Source organism: Ambystoma mexicanum, chromosome 5p (genome assembly GCF_040938575.1).
Source record: "Ambystoma mexicanum isolate Mex_15411 chromosome 5p, UKY_AmexF1_1, whole genome shotgun sequence".
NCBI classification, from domain to species: Eukaryota; Metazoa; Chordata; class Amphibia; order Caudata; family Ambystomatidae; genus Ambystoma; species Ambystoma mexicanum.
Window position 1 is genome coordinate 711,310,067 of NC_090930.1, and position 13,723 is coordinate 711,323,789.

Genomic DNA, 13,723 nt, shown 5'->3' on the forward strand with positions numbered 1-13,723 from the left:
TTACTATGGTAATTCCATTTTGCGCATGAGATACATTCCAAGGTGCTACCCGCACACTTCAGCTCCAGTTCCTAACCTGCCGAGCGATATTGCACTCTCCTAGTTCAGACCTCCATGTTTGTCTGTATCTTTGAGTATCTCTCTGGGTGTCAATCCTCTGAATGTGCGCTGCAGTTTATTTAAACTCAGAGGGCTGCGCAGATAGTCTTCCAGATTGATTCCTCACCTCACGTGACTTCAGGTGGTTGGTTTTTTCACCATTCTGCTGTTTTCCCTAAAGAGGATGACATTACGTTTGGGTCCGAAACCGCTCTAGCAATTGTTAAAGGTTTTTCACACACAATAGCTCTTGTATATCCTATAAAGGTGTTCATCTATGGGCAGAAGGGATAGTGACTTGAGTCCCTCCCTGGGGTTTCCCTGTCCGGTAAAGGGGAGACACTTCCAGACAGATCCTACTTATCCCGTCTCCTAGCGGATGTTAAGTGTAGTGGACTCTCATCCCTAGACTCAAAAGGGGTGGCTCCCCCTTGGGGAGAGGTGACAAACCCTTTGGATTTCTCACACATCCTCAAATTGAGGGCTGACAGTGATGGAAAGATATTAGAAAAATAATGCATGCTTATTTCCAGAATTACTGTATTTGCTTTCTGAAAATATACACACATTACCGCCAACCTACAGATTTGTCATAATGAGGCCTGATTCCAGAAGTACCAAATCAGTAACAGTGTTTACTACAGGCCTGATTTCGATTCAGAAACCCACCAACCTTGACATTAAAGCCAAACAATGACTTACAGTTAAAAAAAGGCAGTGGAAACAGTAGGTTACCCCACCAGCAGCACAAAGGTCTCTGGTGTTTAAGGGAGAGAATTCTGGACTTTCTGGACATCAGTAGGCTTATTATTATAGAATATATTAAGACAGCAAGACCAAGCCGACTTTATAAGTTTGCCACATTTCAGAAAAGTAATACTGAAGATAGTAAATAAGGGATTGGTAGGATGTATGGGGCTACAGTATGCATGGACATGAGTTGCCTCAATTGATCTGTTTATCCTTACCATCTGAATATATATGATGTTTAGTATGAATGCATGATATATTTATAAAGTAAAAGTAAACATAGAACTGGAGACTAAGTAAGGCGAATGGTGGCACGAAAGTCAAATATCTGGGCAGATCCTATGAGTTAATTTACACAGATACATATTTCTCATTCAGCCAACTAGGCCACAGTATAGGATGGCAGATTTCAAGGGGCAGCAGATACGGTATGTCTCATATATGCTATTATTTTGTTGGCATTGACTGTTTCTTCTCGAAGATGGTCTGCTGCAGCTCCTTGTGGCTTGTCTGATCGAATGTCATGGTTGATGTCATGGATGTTAGCCTTGCAGTGCACACTGGTGGCGCGAGTTATGGTTGCTTATGCTTACCATAACTGGTGAATTTCTGTTTTTTTTTGCTTGTTTTACTGTAAACATAATATGGATAGGTTGTAATTAGTGGAAAGTAACGGTAATGTCCCTGCAGCATAGTTTTGGCACTTACTTTGATAGGTTTTTCTTGGGGCAACTGAACCATAACGTCCATTTAACAACGTTTTTTCACTGAATGTGATAAGTTTGTAGGAGCGCTGCTTAACCATAACGTTCCTTTAACAAAGTTTTTTCACTGATTTTGATAGGTTTTTAGGAGTGCAGCTTACCTATAACACTCCTGTAACAAAGTTTTTCACTGAAGTTGCTAGGTTTTTAGTAGCACAACTTAACCGTAACGTCCCTTTAACAACGTGTTTTCACTGAATATATATATATATATATATATATATATATATATATATATATATATATATATATATATATATTACACGGCCATGGTAGTGGCCGTGTAGTTATGGTTAAGTTGCTGTTTCCATAGGAAGAGCACTTATTGGGTGGCTTATAACTTCTCTCTCCCTGGACGAATCCTCACGAAACTTTGTAAAAAAAAAGTATATGGCCCACTCTGAATTCTTTTGCAAAGTTTGGTGAGGTTTGGTCTAGGGGGGGCAAAGTTATAGGTGGGTCCCAAAATACGCCAAAATACACCTTCGGCCATGCACCCAAGACTCTAGTCCCTGGCCACAACCACTGCAGCATATCACACCCATAGAATCAAACATGGGTGTGATCTATAGGTGTGATATGCTTCGGTGGTTGTGGTGAGGGCCTAGAGTCTTGGGTGCATGTGGTGGTTGCGGTCAGGGCCTAGAGTCTTGGGTGTATGTGGTGGTTGTGGCCAAGGTCTGCGCAAGACCAAAGTTATAAGTACAGAAGTTATAAGCTTTCATGGGTATGATATGCTGCGGTGGTTGTGGCCATGTTCTAGAGTCTTGGGTGCATGGGCCATGCATTCAAGACTGAAGTTATATGCACTGTTTGTTTCACTTGTGTTATGGAGCAGTATTAATGAGTTGTACTCATTGTAATATACTTACTGTTTGGTTTGGTAACTGCAGTACATATATTCTTTGTCAATTTCTGTGATAAAAGAAAAGATCATGTTAGTATTGGTAGTTTGTAAGGACTTATAGCATTGAATAATATACATTGTTTATTTATTTTGACCCTCATATTTAGTAGATTACAAACCAGTGCACTGTGCTATTTGCCCAGTTTCTGTGTTTGTTTTTCAAATCATTGGGTCTGTGAAAATAAAATGCATGTCGGATTAAAAAAAACCTTTTTGTGTTATTCTACAGTCTATTTGTTTGTTTGTTTTCAGAGTTCACTTGCTGTTTCTGGCTAATGTTCTATCTGTTGGTTTGTTACATATTTCTGGAGCAGTTAGATACCTGTTGGCATATTGTAACTGTTTATTTTTTGTTATAATTTAGTGGTATTGTTTTATATGTTTGGTTGTTGAAAATCTTGGGGCAGTTAGATACCTGTTGGTGCATTCTAACAGTTTATAGTTTTTTAATTGAAGTTTTGATAATGTTTAAGTACAGATTAGTTACAAAATGTTGTTTTTAAACAGATTAGAGAAGTGTTTGTAAGATTTGCTGGTAATCTCTTCTTTAGAATAATCGTACTATTACTACATTCAAACCATCCACATTTCTTTTTAATATATGCAGTGTAGTGACCTGCATCGGTTGTGCTTCCAGTGTGGTAGATAAAAAACCCTTTTTTGTTATGCTACAGTCTATTTGTTTGTTTGTTTTTACTGTTCACTTGTTGTTTTTGACTAATGTTCTATCTGTTGGCTTGGTGCACATTTTTGGAGCAGTTAGATACCTGTTGACTTATTCTAACTGTCTATTTTTTGTTATAATTTAGTGGTATTGATTTATTTGTTTGGTTCTTGCAAAATATTGGGGCAGTTAAATACCTGTTGGCGTTTTTTACTTGTTTATTTCTTGTTATAATTTAGTGGTATTCATTTATCTGTTTGGTTGTTGTAGAATCTTGGGGCAGTTAGATACCTTTTGGCGTATTTAACCAGTTTATAGTTATTTAATTGAAGTTTTGTAAATGTTTAAGTACAGATTAGTTATAAAATTTTGGTTTTAAGAATATTAAATAAGCATTTGTAAGATTTGCTGGTAATCTTTGCTTTAGAGTAATGGTACTGTCATTACATTCGAACCAACCACATTTCTTTTTAATATATGTAGTGTAGTGACCTGCATTGGTTGTGGCTCCTGCATGGTAGATTATACCTATTGTTGTGAAGGTTTTCTTACCAAGTGATCCTTGACCATGTGTGAAACCAGTCAGTTTGCAGTTGTTTTTGGTACCATCTGCATTGTAACGTAGAAGCATTAGTATTATGTATTTACTATATGTTTGTATTAGTATGGTGGAGCGATTATCTGAATTGCAGGTAGTACATAATCTAGTATGGTTTGCATTTTGTACAAGTTGCTGAAATGGAACAGATTCACAATTAGGTATGGATACATACATGAAGTGCTCATTAGGGATTTGTTCCTGTGTCACATTGTTGCAGAGAGTGCATGTATGTTTCCACATGTATGAAATCTGGAAGATTTCATTTATAGGTATGTTTTTGTTTTCCAGTACTTGTAGTAAGTACATTAGACATTCTTGTGGATCTTCTTGTGAGTTTATAGTGAATCTCACCATTCCAGCACAGTAGTCTAATTCTTGTCTTATTCCTTGAACACTATACGTGTTGTCAGGATTGTTTGTTGCGTTTCTAGGAAGTGCTAACATTTGCAAACACAATTGGTCTGTACTGTGAAAGTAAATTTTCTCAACAATTGGTGGTAATTGAAATAGAATATTCATTGCTACATTTGTGTAGCAACTTACACCAGTTATATTAGAAAATTTGAATGGACCAGATAGGTCTGTGTCCAGGTCATTTTTTCGGAGTGTTTGTTGCTTCTTTGAAGAAGTACCTGAGTTACTTTGAGTAATAGGTTCTTCTTTGGTTGTGGTAATTGATGAGGTATTCGTTTCTTTTTGTCTCTTTGGAGGATTTGCAGTGAGATCCTGTTGCATTTCTGTTTGAATTATTTTTTCTTTTACAACGTTTTCTTTTTTGTGGAACAGCATATGTTTTTAGATGGGGTGTATAGAGAACGTAGTCTATTGTATTCTAAAATTCAAGGAATATCAGCGTTTACTTTATTTGCATCAAAGTTGATTAGAAATAGACCGTCAAGTGTACGTAAGCGTGATAGTGCTACGTAGCTCATGCCTTCTTTAAAGACTGTGTTACCAATATCTATCAATGCTTTGTCTAGGGTAAGACCTTGTGATTTATGAATGGTGACTGCGTATGCTAGAGTTAGAGAAAATTGTTCTCTGCATACATACATGTCTTTGAAGAGAAGGAACGAGCTGTTGAGTGGCCTATCCTTTTTATTTCTGAAAGTTTGTCAAAGAGAATATTGACAAACTGAATGTTATTGTCACGTGGGTATGTTTGAAAGCCAACAACTGTACCCAGTGTTCCATTAACTAGTCCTTGCTCCATGTCAAGGTTACGATTAAGAATTAATATACAGTTTGAGGATAATTTTAATATTTTTTCCAAACCACGTTTGTTGGAAATAGAATTTTCTAAGGTATTTAGTCTTGTTGTGTCTTGTTCACACATGGGTAGTGTCATACCATGTAGGTCCAGTTTGTCTGTTGCGGAAATTTCAATTATTGGTTGCATTTCTTTTTTCAACATTGTTTCATTGAATTTGGGACAGCTTGCAAGAGTTGGCATTAAGGCCATACAATTGATATTATTGTGTGCTAATTTTTCCATAACAATAGTAGCACATGAGTTATGCCCATAAAGTGCATGGATGTGCCGGGTTTTTAATATTGCTTGTGCTTCTTGAGATAGTACACCAACTCTAATACTTTTTAAAATTTTGGCGTAGGTTGCGTCTGTAGACTGTCGCATGTTTTCTGTTAATTCTCTGCATTGGATATGTTGCCAAAGGTTGACATTTCCTATGCTACCAATAGTTTTCCGGCAGAGTTTGTGTCCTAAGGTTTTAAAAATTGCTTCACCTTTCACTGGTGTCAATTAAAGAAGATCTCCAAAAACAATTGTGTTTTCCTCCAAAGAGCTCTTCATAATTTGTTTTAAGTACTTCTTGTAATCTGAGGTGAATCAAAGCCAACATTAGGTTGGAGACCATGCTCACTTCATCTATTAGTAGCATTTTCATTTGTTTTAACACTCTGCGTCGTTCCATTGCAGCTTCTGTAGAAAGTTTGTAATATTCTAATTTGTTTTGGTGTTCTATTGGTAAGAGTAGTAATCGATGTAAAGTTACACCCCCTGTGTTGTAGGCAGCTAAACCTGTGGGGGCAGTTACAACAGCTGACAGTTTGTTGTTTGTCAATTGTTGAAGGAACTTGCTGATGATTTTGATTAAGAATGTTTTGCCTGAACCAGCTTCACCATTGACACATAATAGTAGAGGTTTGTAATTTTGACAGGTACATTCTTTATTTTCATGTTGTACACCATGTGCAATTTCTTTTGTTACTTCTTGAAAAATGCTATGCTGCTCATTGTTTGTACTTAAGTCTTCTGTATCTTCATACTGACTCATGGTATTTTCTACTTCTGTCATAGCTAATTATGCCTCATTTGCTATTAGTGGCTGTCCCAGTGGTTCTTGGCTTCCTGTTACAGAAGGTTGACTACTGTCAGGAGTGTCCTTATCTAGTTGAGCCTGGAGCTCTTCTTCGTGTTGGTGTTCATTGTGCAACATTGTTTTGTACTGTGTAAAGTTTACATCGGTGATATTGCTTTCATTTGCTTTGAAAGCGTCTTCATAGGAGTCATAGTTATCTAGTATTTCTTCTTCTTTTCTCCATGGTTTAAAGAGTTGTAGCAGGGACATGTAATATAGTTCCTTATGTTGAGGAGTATTTAATGACACTTTGATATGATTAATTAAACTTGGTTTGGTAAGTTTTACTAAGCTGCCTTCACAATTTGTCACTCTGTATCTACCTTTTTTTTCATCGGGTTTTATATTATTTTTGTATGTGAAGTTTTGGGCTATGTGGTATAGATACATGGTTTCCAAAATGGTACTTCTGTTTGGGTAGTATTTGTCTATTCAATTATTTTTTTAAATGTCTTGGCTGTTCGGATCATTTTTGGCTATTGTTTCTATGGCGTCGTATGATTTGAGAACTCTTTTTCTAGATTTAGCAGGATCAAGACTTAGCCATACTATATTTTCAGATTTCCCATACAAAGCAGTACCGGTTAAACGATCTGAAGCTTTATAGCAGCCACATTCTCTATGGGAGAGCATTTTCATGCCCGAGCTGCACAATTTCTGAGACAGTGTTTTGTCTGATGACAGGTCATTCCAGAGGTCTTGCAGCTCTGTTTTTTCTGCTTTTGTTAAGTAGGCTGTAACATACCGTGCAACTGCAGTGGAATTGTCTGCAATGTACTGCACATCTATGTTTGCATTCCACAATAGAGCAATGATTGCATTGTAATCATTGATATATTTTGCTTCTTCTGTTCTTTTTATGTGATATGTATTTTTAGGTGCTTTACCTTTAACACTATGTCTAACTGAAGACATGAAGTTCTTCAGTTCACCTGTTTCTGTAACTGGTCTAGGAAAATCAAAACGGCATTTGGTGTAGTATTTCCCTTCGTTTTTGTATTAGCGACGACAATATTTGCCACATTTGTGTCTTTGAAATTGTACAATTTGTGCATGAAGATCACTATTTGTTGCTTCTGATGGAATTTCACAAGGAACATATTTTTCCATAAACTGTAACACAGTGGCATCACTGTCTTGACCACATTTAGGAGCATCTTTAATCCATAAAAGGATGTGAATATGTGGTGCTCATCTGGCTTGGTATTCTTTTCTCCAAAAGAAGTGTTGCACTTCTCCGAGGGGTGGAACAGTTTTATTACAAATAAAGTGTAGCATAGCAATGAATCGGTGATGGAAATATCTTGAAACATTAACAGGATCTAGAGAGCAAAGTTCTCCAGGTGTTAGTATATCTATGTTTGTTTTGTTTGTGTTTGATTTGCGTAGGAAATCATGTAGATCTTCCCATGCATATTCTGCACAACTTAATGTAACAAACCAAGTGGGTGGGCCAAGGTTTCTTATCATGCAACATACATCTCCGTGACATCAGAACCAGTACTCTTTCATACCACGCATGTTTGCTAACAGCTTTGTAATGCTTGATTGTAAAACTTTTTCTTGCACTTTTTGTAGTAATTGCATAACTAACATATTTTGAAAGTGGGTTCCTGATTTTAATGTGTGTGCACCTCAGTAACATAGAGTTCCTAGTTCACTTTCAAAGAGTAGGTGGAATATGTATTCCACATTTTGTCTAAATATGGGATCTTCAGAATACATTCGTAATGAGCGGTATTCTGATGCTGATATCTGAGTGGGTCTATCATCGTACCTTCCACCTTTGCCAGTAGGAAAGAGTAAAGGGAAAGCACATGCTTCTATACTTTTTTCCCATATGCTGATTGGTGATCCTTTTGTTTGTCGCATTTGGTACGTTTCTAGTGCATCATCTATGGTGTCTTTAGAGTGTAATGAATGAATTATATAATGGTCTAAAATATTGGATATTGTAGCAGGATCTAGAAGTTCAAATTGACCAGTTTCTGGTGACTCTTGTATTGTTTCGATTATTTCTCTTAAGTTTTCTTCAATATTTATTTCTTTGTAGTATTCATTATTGTCTTTTAAATATTGCAAGGCTTGTCTACCTTTATGTAAATCTACCAGTTGTTGCCAATTTCTTTTTGTCTTTTGTAGGTACACCATTTACTAAGACAATTAAAGATTGTTCTATTGGACGTTGCACTCCCAGAGTGTGCACATTTTCTTTTAGATCGAATGATAAATATACTACTTTGCCGCAAATGCCTTTCACCAATTCAGAGGGAGGTAATTTTGCTGTTTTTGGTTGAAGGCGTATTATTGCTTGGAATGGGTGTACTGTTTGAATTATGATGCTCTCATATAAATTGTTGCAGGGGTTTTGGTAGAGGGAATAATTCCAAATTATTTGTGATAGTAGGTGAAGGAGTTTGATTGTTGTCAAGTTTTGTAGTGCAGTAACTGCAAACTGTTAAGGGGTCAGTTATTTCGTATTTGTTTTCTGCTATAAGGTAGAGAGCTAATTGAAACCATTTGGAATCTTCATTGTCTTCTATGTTGTATGTTATGTCTGTAGTTTTTGTGTTACTTTTATAAAAAGTTCTGCGGCAACACACACACACAGTTTGGTATTTCAGCGGATGTACTTTTGAATTTTAGTATTTCTTTTTGTATGTGTGTAGTAGAAGGTTGCCATGTGCAGAATTGTTGCTAGTCTGTTGTAAAGCTATTGCATTTTGTAAGTGGTTTTCACTTGCAAAATATTTACTCTGGATATGGTTGATTTCTTCGAGTAGGTCTTTGGCTGTACCATATAGAAGATTGTTATTTAAATTGGCTAGTGCTAATGCAGGACTTTTAGCATAGTACAGTTTATAGACTAGATTTCTTATAGTTGAATGATGTGTTGATATCATTTTGATATGATGGAAGCTGCTTTTGCAAATAGGTCCTGAAATGCAGGCCAATTAATGTCCTTGCAGTCCTGTGTATTTGGGCACCGGACAAGTATCCATATTTTGCAGCAGTTTTATTTTGATTTTGTCTTTGCCTTTCACATATTGATTGAGGAACTGGCATAAAGATTTGAAAGATTTTTGGCAATGTTATACATTGACATGCATGAACATTTGTATACTGGATGTTCTGGTTCAGTCAAATGGAGAATTGATTCTGAGTTCTTTGGGGATATTTTTGTAAGCAGTATTTCTTGTTCCATTATGGTATTATTAAGTTTTTCATAACCTCGTCCACTGCTATGGATGGCAATTGTGTTTGTTTGATTTCGTTTGTATGCTTCTTCATTGAAATATGGTTCTGTGCTTGTAGTGTGACTCCATTCACCTCCACAGATATTTAAGAAGTTATTTTTTTGACATTCAGTTTATTGAGAAGCTTTTTTTGTAATTTAGTACTTAGTTTTGTTAGTGGTTTCATTCTGTTATACACTAAAATAAATAACTTTCTTTTGAGAAGGATTGCACCGTCTATCAAAGCTTCTAAAATTAATTTTCTACCGTAGTTTTTAAGGGTTGTGCATGATTTGTCTCCTGATTTTATAAGATTCTGAAGGACTCTGTGGCAGAATATTTTTGTTAATATACTTTTTTGTTATGGTTATTTCCTGCTATGTCAAGATTTATAGGAGCAGTTTTAGCATTAGTAGTACCTGCATTTCTGTTAATCATTTTCTGTTTTCTGTTACATTTTGATAGAGGAGGCAACGTTTCTGTACTGGAAGATTGTTTAGTTTTGCTAAATGACTGTATTAGCTGTTTTGTTTGAACTTTTTGTACAAACTCTGCTAGAGATGGATGCTTATTTTGGACATTTTTATTTTCATTTGCCCTATTTCTGCGTTCCTTTCTACAGACTTGCTTTCTGTGGAGTCTGTTGAAACAAAAACATAGAAGGCATGGGTTGGGCTGTTATGCAATGTATGTGTGCTGTATGCATGAGTGTTTGAGTATGATTGTAAAGATGTATCTGGTGGTGTGTGATTGTGCATTGGGCAGCTACAATTAGTTGGGAAGGCTACTCTTCTATTTGTGTGTTACTATACTGCAGTTCAGATGACAGTAAAAAGTGAGCTAGTGGTGAGGATAAGCACTAATAGTAAATCAAATGGTATAAAATTAAAACTATTCTTTGTTTTGTAATACTAATATTCTAGGGGCTGAGTTATGTTATTTGTGCTCTGAAAAACAGGGATTTGTGTGCCATTCTGCGTGCTAATCCCTGTTTAATAAATGGTGATTTGTGGGTAGAATAGTACACAAATCTTCATTTTTTTGGTGCACAAATTACATGAATCACCCGCACAGTGTGTTTGAGTAATATATTTTAATAACAAGATGATAAATATAACAAGTAAACTTATAACAGTAACAGTGGAAACAATTTAAAATTGAGAATCAGACCAGGAAAATAGTAAGTAGACCAATTAAAGTGAAGGGAATAAGGTGAGTAGTGCATTAGAAGTGAGAGGGAAGGGTAGGGAAGAGGAGGAGGAGGGAAACGGATGGGGTTAAAGGTGAGAATGGGGGGAGGGAAGGGGAGGGAGATGATTAAGGAGATAAGGCAAGGGGGGTGGGGGCAAGAAGGTGGGAGGGGTTTCATGTTGGGGAATAGAGAAGGAGAGATTTGAGGAAAGTGTAGAATGAGGAAAAGGTAGAAATAGAGCGGAGTGAGAGAGGTAAGGAGTTCCAGTGCAGGGGGGCTAGGAGATGAAAGGAGCGGAAATGGGGTGTGGTATAAGGGGAAGGAGGAACAGTGAGAAGAAAGTGGCCAGCAGAGTGAAGGGAGTGGGAGGGGGTGTAGAAAGAGTGGAGAGAGGAGAGATAAGGGGGGGCAATATTGTGGAGAGATTTAAAGACTAGGCAGAGAAAGTATGGTAGTATTGTACTTACTCTTTTTTTGTGGAATGAGCATGTTTCTTTGTAGTTGGTGTTTGTAGTTCAGATGTTGCTGTTTTCCAGGTGAGTGGTCTTCACTGCAATTGTAAAAGAAAGAAGTTAGTAATTTTGTGTGCTTATAGCAGTGATGTTAATTGAGAGATTCATGTTTATGTTTTCGTAGTAGTATTCTTGTTTGATATCTGAACATAGTGTATGCATGCAGTTTCATTTGACTATGTGCAGCCTTTATATTTAATTTACAATATGTTAGTTCAACATGCTTTGCAAATGAGTAGAATGTTAAGTGCATGAATCTCACTTGGTTTTTTAAAGCTGTGTTATAGGATATTAGGAGAAAGAAGAAATAATGATATATTTATTTTGCAATTTTTATAAGGTAAATGGCAGAAACTGTATAGAAAATCATGGAATGTATGCATTTGTGAAGGTGTGGGTATTAAAGCAGAAGGATGTGATTTACAGGTTTTGGTGTTACTGCAGCTGGGAGCTTTTCAATTATAGTGTCTATGTGTGTGAGTGTATGAAGATGCATGACCTTTTAGTGGCTGTGTATAATTGTATAATACACTACTAAGTGTTTTCCACTATTATATTATTTCTCCCATCTTCTAATATTATAATTTTTTAGAAAGGTGTGTGTGTAAAAAAACAAATTAGATAGCAGACAGGTTTGGAAGTGACAGTTGATTATATCAGATGGGAAAAATGACAGTAAGTTAATTTTATAGGTTATACAGTTTAAGTGGCAGTTACTCTGTTTATATGCATTTATAAGAGTTGTACATGTACTGTGCAGAAAATATGTATACCTGTAGTTTGTATTCATGCATGTGGATATGCATGCAGCTGCAAGTAGAAATCTTGGAGACTTGTAGAGCAGTTTTTGTAGTAGGTGCTTTCCAATGATATGAGACTTGTACTCAGAGTGATCAACATTACATTTGAAGTGCTGAATTCTGATGATGGAGTTAGATGTAGAGGTTGTGGATGTGATTGGTGTATGGTTGTGTGACTGGTCAGCTGTATCCAATGAGGGAATGCATAGAGAGTGAAGTGGACATGGTAGAAGGGCTGTCCAAGTTACGATATGTCCGCGGACATGGCGGTAGTCCGCAGACATTGCGTATTACATACGGGGATTTTGGGCTGGAGAGGCATGTAAATGAGAGAGAGCAGAGCAATTGTTTGGTTAGTAAAGTTTAGTGAGGGTGTTGTGTAAGGAGAGAGTTTGTCAGAAAGTCTTTTTCCTGAGAGAAAAACAGTTGGCTATGGCTTTGTGTTTCAGAAAACAGATTGTGTGGATTTTGGGAGACTCATGGATACATTGGTTGAAGGTGCATGCACAACACTGTGGAGTAGCTGCAGATCTTGGATTCCCTCATGTAGAAGTGCACTGCATGGAGTGCGTGGAATGAAGTGGCTAGACTTGCTACTTCTCTGTGCTAGTTTGGAGACAGAGATTCATCCAGACATAATTATAATTCATTGTGGAGGGAACAGTTTGGGACATGTGTCAGAAATTTCTTTGCAATTTGCAATGAAAGAAGGACTTGAGAAGGTCATGGACATGTTTCCAAATTCCCAAGTAATATTTTCTCGTATTGCGCAGAGACAAATGTGGCTGCGTTCTTCTTCATTTCGTCCACAAATGGAGAAAGCAAGGCGCAATGTCAATAAGGCTGTTTGTGCCTTTCTAAGAGATGTTGGCATGTCCTCTTTTCACAATGAAAATATTATGTTTCGTAGCACATACATTTTTCGTAGAGATAGCGTCCATCTTACTTATGCTGGTAATCAGATTTTTCTAAGAAATGTACAAAATGCATTGTGTCCTTTTGTGGAATTACAGCCATCTATTTTGCAGTAGGTTTTGACTATTTCAAGTTTTTCAAATACAAAAAATACCACCAAAAGGCTCTTTTCAGAGCCACCACTTCCTCCCAGAGAAAAGTGCAATGATTTTGATATGGCAGCACCCCAAAATGTTTGATGTTCGCGAACTGTCCGCGGACTTCTAAAAAATATTTCACAGGGCCCTGCTCCGTTTATTAGTCACTTTTATTTTTAGACTATGAAGGGCGGCTCTGAAAAGAGCCTTTTTTTATATTGTTTTGGGTTTTTTACACACAACACACTAGGAGAGGAGGGGAAAGGAGGGTAAGGAGGGACACCAACCATGGGGATAAGAAAGGGCGGGTGGATAGAAGAAGATGTAGGGTGGGCCTTACTTAGGTAGTGGGCAGGTCTTCTTGTGCTCCGAGACCGTAGTCTCGAAAGCACTTCAAAGTCACTGTAAAGCTCACCTGGTTCCCCCGGAGGCGCAGGTCTTGATCTGGCGAGGATACTGTCTTCAGTGTTAGGCGCAGGGTTCGTTTTGCTCCCGGACTGGGCCCCCTTCCCACCGTCAGTTTAAGCTGAAGAGTGAGATGTCTGCAAGGGTAAACCAAGGTATTAGTGTTTGGAAGGTTCGGAAAGTTCCTAGCCCCTCTCGCCCTTTCTTTCCCCATGGAACTGGGTTGATATTGCGCTTACCTTATATAGGTAAATGCCGGGCTCTCCATCCTGCGTCTTGTGCAGGGGCGCTGGATCCAGTTGCTTCACTGGATGCGAGCTCTGCCTCTTGATAGCAGAGGATTTGCTGAGAGCGAAGACG